We start from the raw sequence: 18,563 nt of genomic DNA on the forward strand, positions 1-18,563 counted from the left end.
TTTCTGCACTTTTCGCTGTCTGGCCATTCCTCTGCCCTCTGCCCCCTCTTACTACTTCCTAATTTCCCTCTTTCCCCAGAGCAACTCTCATTTCCACGAGAGGATGGAAGATTTTTGACAATTCCGGAGACAAACTGGCGAGTAGGAAAAAGGGTAGGTCAGACCACAGTTTGTGGGGACTGGCACCTTCTTGAAGGCAGGAAGGACCCTGGTTTTTCACTTTGCCTCGGGAGGAACACATGCCTTTGGATGCAGGGGGCTTTTAGAAATAAGACGGATTAGCAGAGTTTATTTTCGTAAAGGAAGGAGACTGAATGAAACCTACTTCCTCTGTGTACCGCATCTGCTTCCCCGCTGCAGTTTTAGCCAAAACGATCACTTTTTTTTTTTAATCCACACGATCCATGACAATTTGGCCTCTCGCATCTGCAGAGCGGAGCCACCACCATTCGCTAAATGAAACTCTAGTGGGACGAGACCGTTAATGCGCCTCGTTTATAACCAAGGAGACACCCCGGAGCGTCGTCTGGACCGTTAACCCGTTTCCAATACGAGATTAATGCAAAACTTATTTCTGGGGTGGGGGGAAGAGGGTATGAATAAAGACCCCCCTCCTTAGTGGCATGATCCCAGTTCAACACTTCACACATTTTTGGTGTGACAAATTGTGACGTGGCAATACGACAGGATTGCACGCGGAAGAGTTTGGTTTGTCTGGAGAGAACCAACCCCCGTGGACTTAGAAATCAAGAGCTTTGTTTCGGGTTTCCATCTTCAGACCTCCGAACGCTGCGTGGCAAGAAGTTGGCGAGGTGGCTGGGGTGATCTTTCCTCAATGAGCCTCTGGCTGTCTCTGCCTCCCGTGGGGTTGTCTGCATCTGTTCTGGGCCCCAGCGGGGGCAGGGAGGGGGGTGGCTTGTTTTTATGTTGTTGGGAACTCAGCAAACAAGCCTCCACGTCACTGTGCTCATGCCAGGTGAGCAAAAACCTACTGAGGAAGAGGCCTTTCGGGGTGACAGGGAGGCCCTGGGAGAGCGCTGAGCTGGGCAAAGGGGGTTGGGGGGGTCCTCCTAGCAGAAGTCTATCCAGGTGGCCCTCCTTGGGCCTTCCCTGTTTAAAGGGAAAGAGCTTGAGATTTGAAGGGAGCCAAACGTTTGTGGCTGGAGGCCAGACTTCATTTATACAAATGTTTTCCTGTTGCCCAGAGGAGATTCTTTCCACCTGTTTCTACCTCCCCACCCCCGCACCCCACCCGCCTCCGCCTGTCTCCGGGGGTCCCGGGCCTGCTCAGTGGATCCATCCATTTGTTTCCCTGTGTGTTTGGAGATGGGAGACACAAATTTTCAGGAAAAGAGAAGCCCCGAGCCAGAAGTCTGGTTCAAGACCCAGCTCTGCCTTTTACTAGCTGTGGGTTGGAGGGGGTTGGGCGTCTGAGCCTCAGTTTCCTTATCCATAAAGCAAACACGGTAATAGCTTCCTGACGGGGTCCTCGTGAAGGGTGGATGAGCTAGTGAACGTGCAATCGGGGTTAAATGAACACCTTACGAATGTACATGTATCACAAGGGGGACTGTTGGGGGGGAACCTCTCTCTCTCCACTTGAGGGGGGATGTGGAACGGTCGCATAAGAGCAGTACTCTGATGGGCTTGGGTAGAGCTGGATGGGAGAGGTGGGTGGGGTCTCAAAGTTTGGGTTCAATTCCTACTACTTTGTAGCGGGGGGGAACTTTGGGCAGGTTCCTTAGCATCTCCAAGGCGATTTCCACACCTGTGAAATGGGGACAGAGTGTCCGGATTCTTCCAGGGTTGTCGCGAGGCATGCATCCATCCACGCAGCAAATGGGAAGGGGGTCACAGATGCAGGATGAACTTCCTCTACTGGGGTGGAGGTGGGACCTGAGCTGAAAGCAGGGAAGCAGCTAAGTGGCCACAGGCACAGAAAGTAAATCTGAACTAAAAGATCCAGTTGACCCTTGCACAACATGGGGTCAAACCACCCGGGTCCCCTTATATGTGGATTTTTAAAAATAAATACAGCACAGTACTGTGAACGTATTTCCTCTTCCTTCTGCTCTTCTTAATAACATTTTCTTTTCTCTAGCTTACTTCCTTGGAAGAGTACAGTATATGATACATACGCGAAATAGGTTTTAATCAGCTATTTATGCTGTTGGAAAGGCTTCCAGTCAATAGTAAGCTGTTAGTAATGAACTTTTGGGGGAGTCAGTTAGTGAGGCCTAGATTTTCTTTTTTTTTTATTTTTTAAATTTATTTATGATAGTCACAGAGAGAGAGAGAGAGGCAGAGACACAGGCAGAGGGAGAAGCAGGCTCCATGCAGGGAGCCCGACGTGGGATTCGATCCCAGGTCTCCAGGATCGCGCCCTGGGCCAAAGGCAGGCGCCAAACCGCTGCGCCACCCAGGGATCCCAGGCCCAGATTTTCGACTGTGCTGGGGCTGCCCCAACCCCTGCGTTGTTCAAAGGTCAACTGTAAATGAAAGCGCTTTACAGATTGGATTTCTACTGAAGCGATTGATTCTACATTTCCATAGGTAGAAATATTGTCTACAGAACTTTATTTAGACAGGAAAGCTCAGAAACGCCAGGCATTAGTCCTCATCTTATATTTTCCAGTCTTTTTGCGTTTAATATTTATAAGAGTAGAGACGGCAGGAGGATTAAAAAGGGAGGGGGGCAGCATTAAGAATGCTTCCCTCTCTCCCCAAGCCTGGAGACAAAAGAAACAGTGGAAGGAATGATGGAGGTGAAGCCCCTCCAGGCAATAGTGGCGCCATCAGCACTACTTTTGATAATGGAATAGAATTTCTGTGGGTCTAATACTTTTTAAAAACTATTGTATTTTTGAAGTGAGGTCAGTCAGCATTATTTGGGTCTGAAGTTAGTACATTAAATTTTGTCTCCCAATGTTCTCTCTGACATTTTTTTTTTTTTTTTTTTAGAAAAAATTTCTAATTAATTTCTTCATTAAAATTTGTAGTGGCCAAGTGTGGTCAGGGGCTACTGATTTGCAACATCATTGCTCGTGAACCCAGAAAAGGGGATGATGACCTATTTTTTTTTTAAATAGATTGGTTGACATGGCTTTGAAAAATAAGCCAATCCCAGAAAACAAAAACAAAACCAAGTATTTAGCCAGAAATTTAGTGTTTTCTGAATCTCTGCTTGGAGCGATGCTGTTTGCAGGAAAACAGAAACTGTCTTTCTAGAGAGATCCTCTCTCCTGCTTTATTTCCCCTCTGAAATCATGAGCCGATGTTTGTGACATCACTGGGTTGCTGTGGAAATGTTTATTTCACAGAGGATTTCGACCTCAAGTGGGGAATTTGCAGGAGGAAGTGTGAAGTCTTGGAAAAACACAATTGGCTCCGAATATAAATGGGCAGCATTTGGAAAAAGAATTCAGAAAGAAAACAATTTAAATTGCCTTAGAACAGGTTGTTTCAAGTGTGTCCTGTGAGGATTCAAATACTTGTGAGAGCATCTTACACTCATTTGGCCATTTTTATTTGAGTTTTACTCACTGGAAAGATCTCTATAAAGAGTTCCGGGGAGCCGGTAAGGCATGGATTTTTGCATTAAAAAAAAAAAAAACCAAAAACTTCTGGCTACTCAATTATTAAAATTGAGAAAAAGGTTTGGTCCTAAAAAAAAAAAAATGCCATTTTGAGGTTGGGGAGAGATTATATCCGCTTATATTTTTGGACCACACTGGAGACTTAAGACAATAGCTCCGCTTAAAGAATTGCGACTCAAGGGGCCTGAGTTTTGGGTGCAGAAGCTCCAAAATTTCCCTTTCCGTTTAAAACTGTTAAATCAACAGAATGCCAAGCTAGAGCCTTTCTTCCTGCTGGGGCAGTATTGTCCCCTATAATCCACTTTCCAGTTTTCTCAGCCTAGCCTAGTTTGATGTAGCATCGACTTAGCTTAACTACAGCAACCGGCAAAAGGAAGTGGGTTTGCATTTGGGATGGGAGGAGGCGGCCACGGGCGTGCGTGCGTGTGTGTGTGTGTGTGTGTGTGTGTGCCTGCGTGTGCGCGCGCGGGGGGCGCGGGGCACCGGGGAAGAAAGAGCATCGGGCCCCAGCAACTGTGTGCAAAGAATGCCCCCGTGGCTGCAAGAGGGGTCTCTCTCTGCACGGGGGAAGCAATTTTAGGAATTATAAAAAAAAAAGAAAATCTTCAAAGAGGGCGGGAGGGAGGCTGGCCAGGAGGGTGCGGGGCGCGGCGAGGCCCCCGGCGTCCCCGCGGGCGCCCCCCCGCCCCCGCCCCCGCCCCCGGCCCCGGCCCACCTGCCCGCCCGCCGCACCCGCGCCCCCTGGCGCCCCGGGGCGCGCACGGCCGGCGGCGGGGCGCGGAGGGGGCGCTGCTCGCGGCGGGCGGGCGGCCGGGGCTGTAGTACAGGCTGTCCCCGGCAGCCGGCGGAGTCAGCGCGCCCACGTGACGGCCCCGGCTCTCCGGTGAGCTCCCCAAACAGACGCACACCCAGCCACACGCGCGCACACACACGCACGCACCCCCGCGCGCACACGCCCGCCCGCTCTGCCTCTGCGCCCTCCATCCCGGCTCGCTCCTTCCCTCGCCCTCTCGCCTCCCCTGCGGTCTCTCGCTCTGCGCGCACACCCCGCACACACGCACACGCACACACACGCGCGCACACACGCAGCCGGCACAGGCGGCGGCGGCGGCGGCGGCGGCTGCCCAAGTCAGGACGAACCTCTGTAGGCACCGTCTCGAGAAGGCGGCGGCGGCGGCGGCAGCCCGAGCATCCCGAGCATCCCGAGCATCCCGAGCATCCCGAGCATCCCGAGCATCCCTCGTCTCCCCGAGAGCGAGCACCGCCGAGAGTTTGCGTTCCCTTCGCCGTTCCCTTCCCCCCCCCCCCCCCCACCTCCTTTTCTTTATTTCGGAGAGCGTTTCCTCCTCGCTTATTGGTTTTAATTTGATTTTGAAAATTTTGGGTTGCTTTTGTGTGTGTGCCTTTTTTTTTTTTCTTTCTTTTCCCCCCTTTCCTCATTTTATTTGCATCCAGAGCATGGCGGGCTGCGGGCTGTCGGAAGACACCTTCTTCTCTTCCTTCTTTTACAACTACGGCTCCTCCTGGGAAACCCCCTCCAGCCAGGTAAGGGGCGGCTCGGGGCCCGGCGGCGTCGCGCCCTGTGCCCCCTGCCGCGCGCTCACTTGGCGCTCGGCGGGGAGGCAGAGGCTCGGGAGGGGGGTGGGGAGGCCGGGGGGCCAAGTGGGTCGCACTGTCTGGGGCAGTGCCAACCGGCGACAGGGGGTGCCCCCTTCCCCAGCGCCAGCTCTCCGGTCTCCAGGGGCGGTCGCGCCCCCCCTCCCCGTGCCCCATCCGCCCCCCCCCACCGTCACCACCACCTCCCAACCCAGCGGGAACCCGAGGAAGAGGCAGGAGCCGGCACGTTACCCCGAACAACTCCTGGCAAAACCAGGGAACTCGAGCGCAACCTTCCCCAAGTCGCCGCGGGCGCCGCGCCCCTGTGCGCCCGGCGCCTGCCCGCCCTCCAGTTGCGCCGAGGGGCTGCGGAGCTGTGAGTCCCCCGCGACGTGCCGGTGCCCTGCCGCTGCCCCCCGCCCCCCTCCCCGCCCCGGGCCCGGAGCCACCTCTTTTCCCTAAAATGGCTGCAATCTCAAGTGGAGGCGTCCCCTGACCCCGCGGAGGCGGGGTGGGGGTGGGGGGGCAGAGTGGATGCTCGGGCGCCCGTGACCCGGCGCTTCCCCCGGCGCGCACGAGCACCCCACGAACACACACACTTAACTTTGATGACTGTGCAATGCAGTCCGGCTGCATCGTGCCCTCGACGCTCCCCGCCGCCGGCCTGTAGGTGTGCATGTCGGTGTGGCTCCGGGGCGGAGGGCCCGGGAAGCCGGCGGTAGACGCCGGAGGGGGGAAGGAGACGGGGGTTGGGCGGCCCCGGGTAACCTGGGGAGACGGGAGTGTGCTCGGGGTTCAGGGGGTGCAAGAGCTATTCTGGGAGCCAGAGCGAGAGAGAGCGAGAGAGAGAGAGAGAGGGAAAAATGCCTTTTAATTAAATAACTGTTGTAGTCTGCTGCCCCCACCGCTTGTTTGGTGAAAGTCTACAGGCATCTGTCATCTCCAAACTACACGGGGAAGTGGAGCCGGAGTCGAGGCAGGGAGGGGTGTGTGTGTGTGTGTGTGTGTGTGCACGCGCGTGTCCAGGCTGGGGAAAGTTGGGGCCCGGAGGGGAGGGGAGGGGAGGCGGCGGCGGTCGGGGCGCGGGGCGCGGGGCGCGGGGATTCCCGGGCCGGCGGAGCGCGCGCCGCGGGGGGAGCCGGGCGGCGGGGGTGGGGGTGTCGAGGAACGGAGCTCGGCTCGGCTCGGCCCGGCCGCCCGCCCGCCCGCCCGCCCGCCGGCCTCGGCCGCCCGCCGCGCTCCCTCCCGGGCCCGGGGCGCAGCGCGCTCCCTCCCCGCCAGCTCCGGGCTGGGAAGCCACCCGCCCCTCCAAAGCCGAGCCCCCGAGACCTGCGCCCCGCCGCCCCCGCCTCACCCCCAGTGTCCAGGGGACGGAGCTCCCCAAACTAGGAGTTGCCGGCCGAAGCCCCGGCTCACGGCGAGGGCTCCGCGGAGGCGCCGCGGCCACCGAGCCCGGGAGCCCCGGAGCAGCTCCTCCGCCGCGGCGGCAGCAGCAGCAGCAGCCCGGGAGGCGGCGGGAGGCGGCGGGAGGCGGCGAGCTGGGGCCGGACCGCCGCGGGGCCCCCGGGGAGCGCACGGCGCGCGGAGGGCGGCTGGGGGGCGAGGCGGGCGGGGGGGCGGGGGGGCGGGGGGCGCAGGCCCCGCGGTGCCGAGAAACTTGCAGAACTGGCGGGGTGGTCGCCGGAGTTGGGGGACCCGGAGGGGGGCGCCCCGGACGCGCGCGGCCGGCGCAGCGCGGGGGGCGGGGGGGCTCCTTGGGGGCGCGCGGCCCGGGGCTCCGGACGCGTCCCCGGCGACCCCTCCGGGCGGCCGGGTCCGGCTCCCCAGGGCCGGGCGTGCGCGCGTGTGAGTGTGAGTGTGCGTGCGCGCGCGTGTGACTGCCGATGAGTCAGAGACCAGCCCCAGCCCGCCTGCGAGGACCGAGCGAGCGCGGGAGGCCGGCCCCGCAGCCCCGGCCCGGCCCGGCCCGGCCCCGCGCGGCTGCAGGACTCAGGACTCGGGGCTCCCGGCGGCGCCGCGCCCCCGCCCCCGCCCCCGCCCCCGCGCCCGCGCCCGGGGCGCTCGGAGAAGTTTCCGCGGGGCGCGTCCCTCCGACCTGGGTCTCGGGCTCCGCGTCTCCGCCGCGCGCGGAGGCAGAGGAAGGGTGGAGGGAAGCTCAGCGCGGGCAGCGTCCCTAACGAGCTAGGGAACTAGTCGCTGGAGAGCGCTGGCAAAGCCAAGGGCCGCGGCCCGAATTTGCAAGACTGGCAATCACGTGCCAACTCCTTGGAAACCGAAGGAGGTGGGCGGCAGGGAGGGGAGGGGGCAGGGTTGGAGTAAAGGAGGCAGAAAGCCCGAGAAGGTGATGGGGGCGGGGTTGGGGGAGTCGGGGAGGGGGGTGCGAGGGGGGAGAGGCAGCCCCCCCCCCTTTTTTTTTTAAAAAAAGAGGAAAACTCTCGGTTTCCTCGGGTAAAGTTACTTTAACTTGATTTGGAAAAGCATCCCCCCCACCCCCCTCCCCGAACGCGAGCTCTTCCTTGCAGAAAGGGAGACTCGTGTTGCTAAGAAAATCGGAAAAGAATTTTCTGATAAAGCAGCTGGCGCTGCTCGGTGCAGGCTGATTAGCTCGCAGGCTGGTGCCGGGGGGCGCGCTCCTCGGAGTGCGGTGGAATCGTGTGCTGGGGAGAGGGGGCCGGTCTGGAAAATTGATCTCTCCCTCCAGGGGTGCGGTGTGAACTTTGCCATAAAGTACAGAAGCAAATGGCAGGTGCACATCGTTAGACTAAGGGGCCCGCGAGTGCCACGGAAGCTTTAAGCCTCGGTGACGAACGCAGCCAGGCGGTGCGTCGTGCCGGGATGTGCGGCTTCCACCGCGGCCCGCTCCCCATTTGCAGGGGTGAGGCGTGTACATGTGCGTGAGGACCCGGGCTCTCGGCGAGGGTGCCCTGCAGGTCACGGTTTCAGCGGTTGAGCCTGGGCCGGGGACTGAGAAACCTGCTCCTGACTGTTCCTTCCTTGAAAAAGGCTGAAACAAAGACAACACTAAATCGCATCTTGGACTCAGGCAGGGCTGCGATGGGAAGGCCTGGGCCAAATTTGAAAGAGTGAGACTTATTCATGATTTTTACCTGAATTGCTGCCAAAAAAGCTTACAAATCCTCCATTCCCTAAAAATAGCAAAGCTCTTCAAATATAATTTGTTTACTCTACCTCAATTAAAAATAAAACCATCTTCCCTAGTGTTATAAAGTGCTTATGAAGGTAAGGGTTGACTGTACTAAAAAAAAAAAAAAATCAAGCTTTTTATTTCTAGATCAATATGATGTGCTCTCAACATCTAATACCATGTAAAAGGAGCCTTTTTACAACATCAATAGCAGGCAGGCATGTCTCCCTAAGAAGCTCTTTTCCTGGAATCACAAGGCATTTTGATTTGCTTTCATTTTCACAAGAAACATGATTATGACACCTCTGGTTATAAACAAGTGAGTGAAAAAAATAATGAGGATTGGGGGTTCTTTATATAGAAATCTAGAAATTTGGAAACAACCCCGGGCACTTATTCATTACTAAACCCCCAAAACAAAAACCAAAAACCCAACCACAGATCATCGTGGACTGGGAGGTTTTTTTTGTTTGTTTGTTTGGTTTTTTTTTAGTTTCTCTGTGACATTTTATCACTGAGGCTGGGGGAGGGGAATCAGGGTGATGTTTCTGGAGAGAGCCCAATGTGTATCAGAGCCGAAACTGCATCTGTTACCATTTAAAAACTGGGAAATTCCATCTTATATCCGAATAGACCATGTTGCAGATATTTTGCACCCACTTGCCAATGTGCAAAACATACCATAGTGCGAGTGTGTATGTGTGTATGTGTGTGTGTGGGAAGCATCTGCTTAGGTGGAATTTATTTCTTCAATTAGAATGAAAACCCCAATTAAAGTGTGTATGTGAAATGTCTCTGACTTGGCTCAGTGCAGCAGACAGCAGACCATTCTTTAATTTACAGTTTCACGCCTAGGGATGGCAGTAGTGCAAGCTTCCAAAACCCAGCATTATCTTTTTTTTTTTTTTTTTTTTTTCTGTTGTGCTTTTCAACCTGCGAGGCTCTCCTGTAGTTGTTTGAGGTTTCTGTCTCCATCATGACGCTGACTGTGGAGTGGTCATTACCGCTTGCTGTTTGGACCTGGGTCACTTTATTGACTTGTCACCGTGGAGGCCCAAATCGAAGCAGGCCAGGTCTGTATGATATTGAATCAGTCAACGGAAAGTGAAAAATGGAGCCAATTAGCTGACTGCTTGGATGTCCATGAGGCCAGACATCGGACTTTACCCACCTGATTGACCAGTCCTGTGGTTACTGGATAGTTTAACCCGAGTTTATGAAAAAGTTATTCGGGCCAGACATGACTGGGCTCTTCTACTTTTCTTCCCCACCCGTGCCCCTAGCCCCAGCCACTCCCTCAGATTTTTTCAGACTAGAAATATAAAATGGCATCCTTCTGTGGATGCACACCATCCTTCTAGAATGACTGCTTTGAATGCATCCCTGGACTTTTGTTAGCCAGTACCTGTAATTCTTCGCACCTGCTCTATCTTTTCAAGCAGGATAGACGTATCAATGTAGGATCATTAATGGATGCGGGTAAGTTGTTGAAAGCTTGTGCTGACTGCTTTTTTTTTTTTTTTTTTTGGCTTGGCACAATGTCCATAAATATGGACAGCCAAAGCAAGAAAGCAGCCCACTGAGGAACACTTCTGCTCCATCCAGTCCAATCACTCTAAAGAACTCAGAATTTTTTTTTTTTTTGCTCCTCTTTTCTGGGTATTTCATAATTCTTAAAGGAGTAACAATGTTTGGATCCACGGAGATGAGCCAAGACTTGGGAATGACCTGCATTTGCAGGGTTGTTAGAAACGCACTGGGTTAAAGTTCAAAAAATAAGAGCTGGGTTTCTATACATTTTAAACATTTTTATTTTCTGGAAGATGTCCGGATGAACCGCAAAATCCTTTTTAAGTGCACTTCTGTATATTTACCTTAGACACTTTTTTGAAATCTGCTTATAAACCTAACTCATCTGACTCCAGTTTTTCCAACGTTGGGTTTCTCCTAGGCACATAGAAAAGCAAAAGAGACTTTTAATATCCTGAGTTTCTCGTGGGCCTCCCAGCAAGGCTAGCTTTCTTAAGGCACCACCTTGGAAATACTGTTTGCTTTTCTTCGTTAAGTTCTATTAGCCTCAAACTTAGGAACCGAGCAGCAGTGACGAGAAGTGCTATTAACTAATGCTGTTCCCAGCACTTGACATGTATTTGACTCATTTAATCTCCTAGACAACTTATGAATTAGGTACTTTTATTATTATTCCCATTTTATAGATGGAGAAAATAAGGCACAGGGAATTCGATACTTTACCTAAGACATCGCTGGTGCTAGGTAGGGGCAAAACTGGGATGTCCCCCAGGCGGCCAGGTTTCAGAGTCCAGCGTGCCAGCTAATTCCTACTCTCCACACTACTTCCTCTCCAGTAGACATCACGTGGCCACACGTACCTTTCTAGCAAGTTTGTTATGGTGTCATTCATTTGCCTGCTCCATGAAATAGTGAAGATCTCCTTCGTTTGCCCAAGTTTGCTCATTTTTTCCCCCCCCTGGTTATTTACATAACCAGCCCAAATCCTCTTTGGTAAATGAGGTGAAGTCTTCTGTTTCGACAAGATCAACCATAACTATCTGATGTTTTTATCTTTTTCTTGGTGATGGACTAAATGAGTTTACCATTCTTTTTGGTTTGAACAAATGGTTGATCCAGTTTTAGAGAGAAACTATTTATTTATTTATTTATTTATTTATTTATTTATTTAAAAATATTTTATTTATTTATTCCTGAGAGTCACACAGAGAGAGGCAGAGACACGGGCAGAGGGAGAAGCAGGCTCCCTGCAGGGAACCTGATGTGGACTGGATTCCAGGACCCCGGGATCACGCCCTGAGCTGAAGTCAGATGCTCAATCGCTGAACCGCCACCAGGCATCCCTAGACTGAGACTTTAGATTGCCAGCTCCCAACCTCAAGTAATTGTGACCTAGAGGAGGGCGCATTACACATGTGGGGATCAGTAAAATAACACTGTACAGAAGAAATGTAATTTTAAAATTCATGAATAGAATAATTTTATCAGTAATCACTCAGATGCATCAAAACCCTATCCCATACGTATGCATATATGTGTGTGTATAAAATATGTATGTTTTCGGCATAAACTTACTCTCACTTTGTAAGCAAACCCGTATCATGATGAGTTTGCCCTGTCTATTGTTACGTTTGCAATTTAGGCCCAAACCTAATCTTTTCAGCATGGCCGTGTTATAACAGGTGTCTTTTGTGTTGAATCATGCATCTTGCATTTATGTCCATCATGAACTAATGCCTCTTAGTGCTTCATCCCTTATATCGTGATCTTCCAAAATACAGTTGTGGAAAGGGGGAGGGAAAACATTAAATGTCAGTAGTTACAGCAAGACGGTCTCTAGGAAGGAGGCAGTTTCTTGCTGCTTTCACATTCCTGTGGCCCTAGCGGAAATGTAAAAGTGCAGGGTTTGCATTGGAATGAGAATGGGGTCACCTACCCTTTGTAGTCATCATCAAGGAAGCAGAACTTCCTTCCAGAGAGACCATAGGAAATCAATGATCACACTTTGCCAGTGAAGAGGTAAATGTGGACAGCAGACGCCATTAAATAAAAGGGCAGCAGAAAAGTGATTTACTCTAGAAGGCAGTGTGACTTTTTGGTCCGTTCCAAGAATTCACATTTGTGATATAATAATTATATTTAAATATTTTCTTTGGGATTATGTTTTATTTAAAAAAAAAAAGGAAGGAGACATGCCATTAGGTGATGCTACTCTCTTGTCATTTGAACATAGCTATTTAAGGAAAGCAGAGTGTCTGGAATATGGTAACAGATACCCTCTTCCCTTATTTTTGTCTTCATAAGAATTGACCTGATTTGTTATGGCTCCTGGATTTCTGTTTGTTTTTAAATTTCGCATAGTCCTGGATGCAGAGGGGAAGCTTGCGGGGTGTGGGGTTGGGGGGGAGTTGGGGGAGTGTTGCTGGGGGGATCCTCGTACAGGAGAGGCCTGGGTGGGGGAGCAGGGGAAGATGGGGGGGGTAGTGGTGATCGCTGATGTAAAGGGAAACGTAGGCTTGGAAGCTTAATGAAATGTAGAAAAGCAGGTGTGCGGTTCCAATATGCGTCCCCTCTTTTGCGTGCACTTCTGATTGCTTTGTGAGCACATCTTCTTCCTGTAGATTTGAAACATAGAACTTCAGGTGATAGCTAAGGGGGGAAAGGTGAACGTTTGCCTTAGATCTGGAATACCAAATACCCGTGTAATCTCTTGCCTGAAAGCGTATTAGAAAGTGTGTTAGTTGTGTAACAACAAAACAAAACAGGAAGAAGAGACACAAAGAGAAAGAGAGAAAACTCTCACCAACAACCCCTACCACATTTTGCTCCAATTTATTATTTCCAGTAGCAGTTTGGTCCCTAATGTTAACAATGAGTGATTATGATTCTGTAGTTTCGTTTACAGCATGAATTAGCATTTTGTTTTCTGTTACGGCTTTTGAATGAGGAATTATAATGTATAATTTGCTGAAAATAGATGTTATCATCTCTTAGGATGAGAACAACCACATAAACTTGAACAAATGATAAAAATGGAATCAATTACATTTCAAATGGAAGTAGTTTACAAACCTCCAAATACAAAGTGGCAGTAGTAGCTGGTTATTGTAACAAATAATTAGTTTTTTTTAAACAACATTTATTGAATTCCATTGACAATTTGGTAATTGTTCACAGTTGACTGTAGCCTTTCCCTCTTCCAAAATGAAATGTGGCGTGGAATGACTGCGTTTCACAAACTGCAGTTTTCCTCGTGATTTAGTGCTGCAGCCAGGATGTATATATATTTGCATATGTGGCCCCCTTCTATGTAAGAGCGGAACATGTGGAATCGAATAAAACGGTGTCGCTAAACCTAGTTGATGGCTCAAGCTAAACACCCAAGGGCTGGTGATTGACAGGGTTTTCAGGTTCCGAGGAGGGAAAAGAAGCAACTAGTTTACATGGGTGTGTGTGTGTGTGTCGAAGCGAGAAACCTTTGGAATGATTTATCAAATAGACGAGTCGTATTTTTACTTCAGCAGGAATTAATCTCTCCCTCCACTGCCAGTGCTCCTCCTTCTAGCCGTACTCCGGCGTGGTGTCCTGGTGGACGTGGGAGCTCACCACCCACGCTCCCGGGGAAGCTCCTTGCAGGAAGGCACCGCACCTGCCCTGGTTCTGCATCCCTCCTCACGCCTCACCTGTGTAGGCAGACAGGACAGATGTGCTGCGATCTCAGAAAACAATTTTGCACCATTTTATATATGTGTGCCACCCTATTTATTGTGCTTTGCTCCACCTCCGGGTGATGAGGGCAAGGGTGCCATGTCATTTTTGAAAACGGGAATTTGACTCGGAGAATCGATGAATCCTGCGTTCGTTTAAGCATCTCCAGGGAGGAGCACGACTGGCTCACCACGGGCTCACTAGACCTCTCAGGCCTTATGGTGTAGATGCTTAAATTAATAAATTCAGAAAGGAGAAAGGAGGGAAAAGTGGGAATCGGAGGGTTTTTTATTTTACTTTCCTTTTTTTTTTTTTTTCTGGTAACTGCGACAAGCTGAGTGGATCATTCATTTTTGATTATTTCTAAGATTAATCTATTTCTTTAAAGTTAATATGCAAAGAAATATGTTCCACATCACTTTATTTTTAGATCCACACGATTCAGTCTGAAACAAATCAGTGGTGCATTATAAACACACGAGAATGTATCTAATGACAGGAGTCAGGCTGAACAGATGCTAAAATAGATGCATCGTGTGAAGTCGAGGGAGCTGCAGGAAGGGATGGAAAAAAAAATCTCTAGAAGTTGGAGGGCTTGTGAGGTGAACATGACGGAGACTTTTTACCCGTCGGATTGGGCTTGTGCGGTTCGGAGCAGAAGGGACTCCATTTGCTCCTGCATCGAAGTAGGAATCACGATACCCATCCCCTAGAATGCTAGTGAAGATGCACCGATGCGACCGACGCACACAGGGCTGAGTCAATGTTAGGGCTTAGCAGTCGGTCCTTGAGTATTTATAGAGCACCCACATGTGGCACCCTCGTGGGGTGCCTGGCACAGAGCAGACCCCTAACGCGTTGTATCGAGGCGGCTATCGCAGAGCCCAGGCACTACGGAACACTACTATAACGTTGCAGAGGCCCAAAGTGCTTTCTGTGGATCCACTTATTCAGTCATCAGAATAACCCCGTGGGGTGGGTACTATTATTAGGATTACTTATTATCTGCTGCCATCGAGGCAGCTGAGGCACAGCGAGGATGAGATCTCACAGCTTGGAAGCGGCGCAGCCAGGATTTGTATCTGTTGTGTCTGGCTTCCAAGCGCATATTTTAACCACCACGCTAGGCTGCCTTTGGGTGGGTGAACCAATGGATGACAGAGGAGAGTGAAAAAGGGATAAAAAACATATTTCCTTAGGCATGGCTGGGGGTTACAAGCAGAGAGCATCACCTCTCTGCAGAGAAGCTTAGGAAATAGGTAGTGGAGAATAGTGGGGCGCCCGGGGGGTGCAGTCAGTTAAGCATTGGGCTCCTGGTTCCAGCTCTGGTCATGATCTCAGGGTCCCGAGATGGAGCCCCACATTGGAATCCCCGCTTGGGATTCTCTCTCCCTCTCCCCCTTTCCCCCCACCCCCTTTTCTCTCTCTCTAAAATGAGTAAATTAATTTTTTTTTTTATAAAAGAAAAGGGCAGAAAATAGTACTGTGGTCATTAGGATGAGGAGGAGGTTACTCTTACCTGGAAGAATCACAGAAGGTTTCAAGAAGGCAGTGGCATTTAATTTGGGGTTGGAGGAAGTGGGGAGCATTGGGTCAGGGGAGTATAAGGTTGGGAATGGGGCAGAGGGGGTACTTCTGGCCGAAGGAATACATGGGAGGAATTTGTCAAGGGGTAGTGGTTAAGGGTTGCTCTTTTTTTTTTTTTTTTGGATTTTTTTCGTTCAGGATTCCTTTTGTGCTTACAGTGTGCTTGTCCCTGCCCTCAAGGATTTTTAATTTAGTAGGAGAGACATAGATCACATGGTGTATAGGACACACACGCGATATAAAAGTCTTTCTGTATCTCTGTTTATACACATATCGTCAATCTGTCCATCATCTTCTGTTTATCCATCCATTCTCATCCCCTTTAAACTGTGTGAAGTGTCAAGAAAGAAAAATAAAGAATGTATATAGAAGCGAGAGGGTGAGGTCCGTCCTAGCTCACATGCCAATGTTGGAAATTTGCAAGTAGGGCCTTCTCCTTCGAAGGGTGAATCTCCCTCGGGCAGCAGCCCTGCCTCTCTCTTACTCCGCAGAGGGAAGGAACTGGCAGGGCTTGGATGCTGTGAGTAATCCAGGTAGGAGACTTGCTTTCCACCCTGTTCTGTCCGCCACAAGCCAGCCAGCCAGCCAGCAAAACTTAGCTGGAAAGGTAAGATCTTTTGCATCATTTAAAATCCGCCCTGTGGACGCTGTCAGGAGCACAGTTTAATCAGTAAGTAGACGTAAAATTTTATTTTGGATCCTCTTGCACTTGAATAGATTACTAAACTCTTTTCTGAGTTAAAATTAGTCACCCAACCTAGAGAGTAAAATAGCATCTGAAGTTGGGGACACACTCAGGGCCTGTGCAGCTGCGCTAATGAAATCCTTTACTTCTTTCTTTGTGCGATGTCAAACTAAAAGGGTTACATAGCTTTGTGAAAAGAGCCAAAAAACTTGTAAAAAGGGACTGGAATCATCTTTACAATGTTTATCAAAGGCTTGTTATTTTAGGAAGTAGGACGCCATTGCTAGTGGAGGTTTTGATCCTGCTCGTAACAGTTGCATTAGAAATAATTGAAAAATTATTTCCCCCAATTAAGCTGGTCTCAAAGAACAAGTTGCTAAAAGAGCAATGGGCTGATTCCTTGTGTGCATGTGTTACAATAAAGACTGGTCATTGTTTTCCAAAATTTTGGCCATATCCATTCTTTTTTTTTTTTTTAAGATTTTATTTATTTACTTGAGAGAGAGCATGTGCAAGAGACAGGCAGGGGGAGCTGCCCGCAGAGGGAGAGGGAGAAGCAGGCTCCTGGCTGAGCAGGGAGCCCAACATGGGGCTCCATCCCAGGTCCCCGGATCATGCATGACCTGAGCCCAGCCCTAAGGCAGACGTGTAACTGACCGAGCCCCCCAGGCGCCCCCGGCCGGACCCATTCTTTTACTGTAGTAGGAGAATCAAATATGTTTTCGGGAGTGTTTGTAAACTGTAAAGTGCGGTCTTGGTCATTATCATTATGGTGGAAGGGGAGTTTGTTTTTTGGAAAAGGAAACCATTTTTGTATTATAGCAGCAATACAAAAATGTTAAGTCAATGTTAAATAAATATACATTATTCTCACTTAAGTAGTTATTTTTAAAATGCTTGCTTACAACGATATGAAGCATTTGCATTGTGGGGCCTCACTCCAGGAACAAGGACTAAATCTATATTAAATCTCTTGGCCTCCTCTGTAATGAATTCTGTCAAACGACCTCTCAAAGCATCCCAAACAAGCATTGACTAAGGTCATTTCAGGCTAATGAGTCCTCCCCAAGCATTACTTAGTTGTTTAAATAAAGTAATTAGAGAATGTCCTATAATATGAGAGCCTTTGGAAATGCGTATCCCTCTTTTCTGAAGAATTTCAGGAAAATGCCTCACATATTTGGGAATATACAGCAATTAAGAAGTCTTCCTAAATAATATCCACTGCTCCAATGCTAGCGGTTAGTAGGTTTTTATGCCTACGTTGTATGTAGATAGCTACAATTGCGATTTTTTTCCTTAGTTGATTTATAAATGCCACAGTTTTTTTTTATGACATTATTTCCACCACCCACACCACTAAATACAGCGTTGGACACCAAATAGGTGCTAACTAGGGACACCTGGGTGGCTCAGCAGTTGAGCGTCTGCCTGCGACTCACGGCATAATCCCGGTCTCAGGATCAAGTCCCACACCGGGTTCCTTGCACGGAGGCTGCTTCTCCCTCTGCCTGTGTCTCTGCCTCTCTTTGTATCTCATGAATAAAGAAATAAAATCTTAAAATAAAAAATAGGTGCTAACTAAAATCTTGAGTGATCATTTGAATAGAGCAAAAAACTTTGACTCATTATGGGAATTTAAAGATATCAGCCCCTAACGCAAAAATGGTCAGACTACCATTTTGGGGGGACAGGAATATTCCTTTTCAGTAATGACCAAAAAGGACATTTGGAAAAAAGGGAGTCTTTCTGTCAAAATTAGGACGGATACCTCTATTGTTCTGCATTTTCAAGTTTAGGGAATGCTTTCCTCTTTTATATTTTACTACCTAATTTAAAAAAATACGTGAACTTGGTTTTCTAGGGCACTGGTTTTGATTATCATCTGCCAGAAAACTGATACAAGCACATTAATAATTTTTCTTATTATAGATATATTTTTTGGAAATTTTTCTTAGAAAAGTAAAGAAAAGAGGGGGAGACTCAAATCCATACGTAATGGAAATACCTAAAGACAAGCATGGGTAATATTTTAACATGTACACTAACGTACTTTGTTCTTGGCCTTTGTGTTTCGTTTCTGAATTTGTAAGTATGTAAGTATGTAAGTATTTTGTAACCCGATTTTAGCCCATAAATCATGACCAACAGCCATGCTGCATTTCATATGCCCCTCCATCCCTTTTAATGGCCCTGTGCTATTCCATTGTGTGATTATAAGACCATTTATTTAACCATCCTCCTAAATATTGGGGGCTTAAGTTGTCGCCAGTTATGATCGAACCTCGTGCGGATCTGTGATTATTTCTTTAGGACGATACTGACTAGTAGAACTGCCAGGCTAAAGGGCATAAACATTTGAAGACTTTTGTGTTAATTGCTTCTCAGAAAAGAAGCATCCACTCACACTCCCAGTAGCTATTTGTCAAGGTCCCAGGTGGAGGCTATTATAAAATGAATCTTCATAGGACAGTATTTGCCCAATTGAAAACTTCAAAATAAACGTTTTTGAATGACCATCATCAGTCAAGAGGTCAGAGTGACAAGGAGGATGACCTTCTTTTGTCTTCAGATTTTGCAAGCTCTTTGGGCCGCTCGAACACAGTGTGGGGTAGGTGACCCAAGCAAAGAGTTGGTGTCAAGAGTTTAACTCTGGTTATCAGATGAGCGTTTTTTTTCTCTTTTGTCCAGGGCCTGTCTCTGTAAATACCTACTG

General features: G+C 49.4%; 1 protein-coding gene across 2 annotated transcripts in view; it reads left to right on the top strand.

Moving 5' to 3' along the window:
• Positions 1-4,504: 4,504 nt before the first annotated feature.
• Positions 4,505-18,563, top strand: part of PPARGC1A (PPARG coactivator 1 alpha) — a 639,247-nt gene continuing 625,188 nt past the window's right edge. Inside the window, exon 1 of one of the 2 annotated variants that reach the window (XM_077880956.1) lies at positions 4,505-5,141. The gene's annotated coding sequence lies outside the window, so the exon portion shown is untranslated. The remainder of the gene's footprint in view (positions 5,142-18,563) is intronic. The other variant, XM_077880987.1, reaches the window with a different exon arrangement.

Source organism: Canis aureus, chromosome 2 (assembly GCF_053574225.1).
Source record: "Canis aureus isolate CA01 chromosome 2, VMU_Caureus_v.1.0, whole genome shotgun sequence".
Classification (NCBI taxonomy): domain Eukaryota; kingdom Metazoa; phylum Chordata; class Mammalia; order Carnivora; family Canidae; genus Canis; species Canis aureus.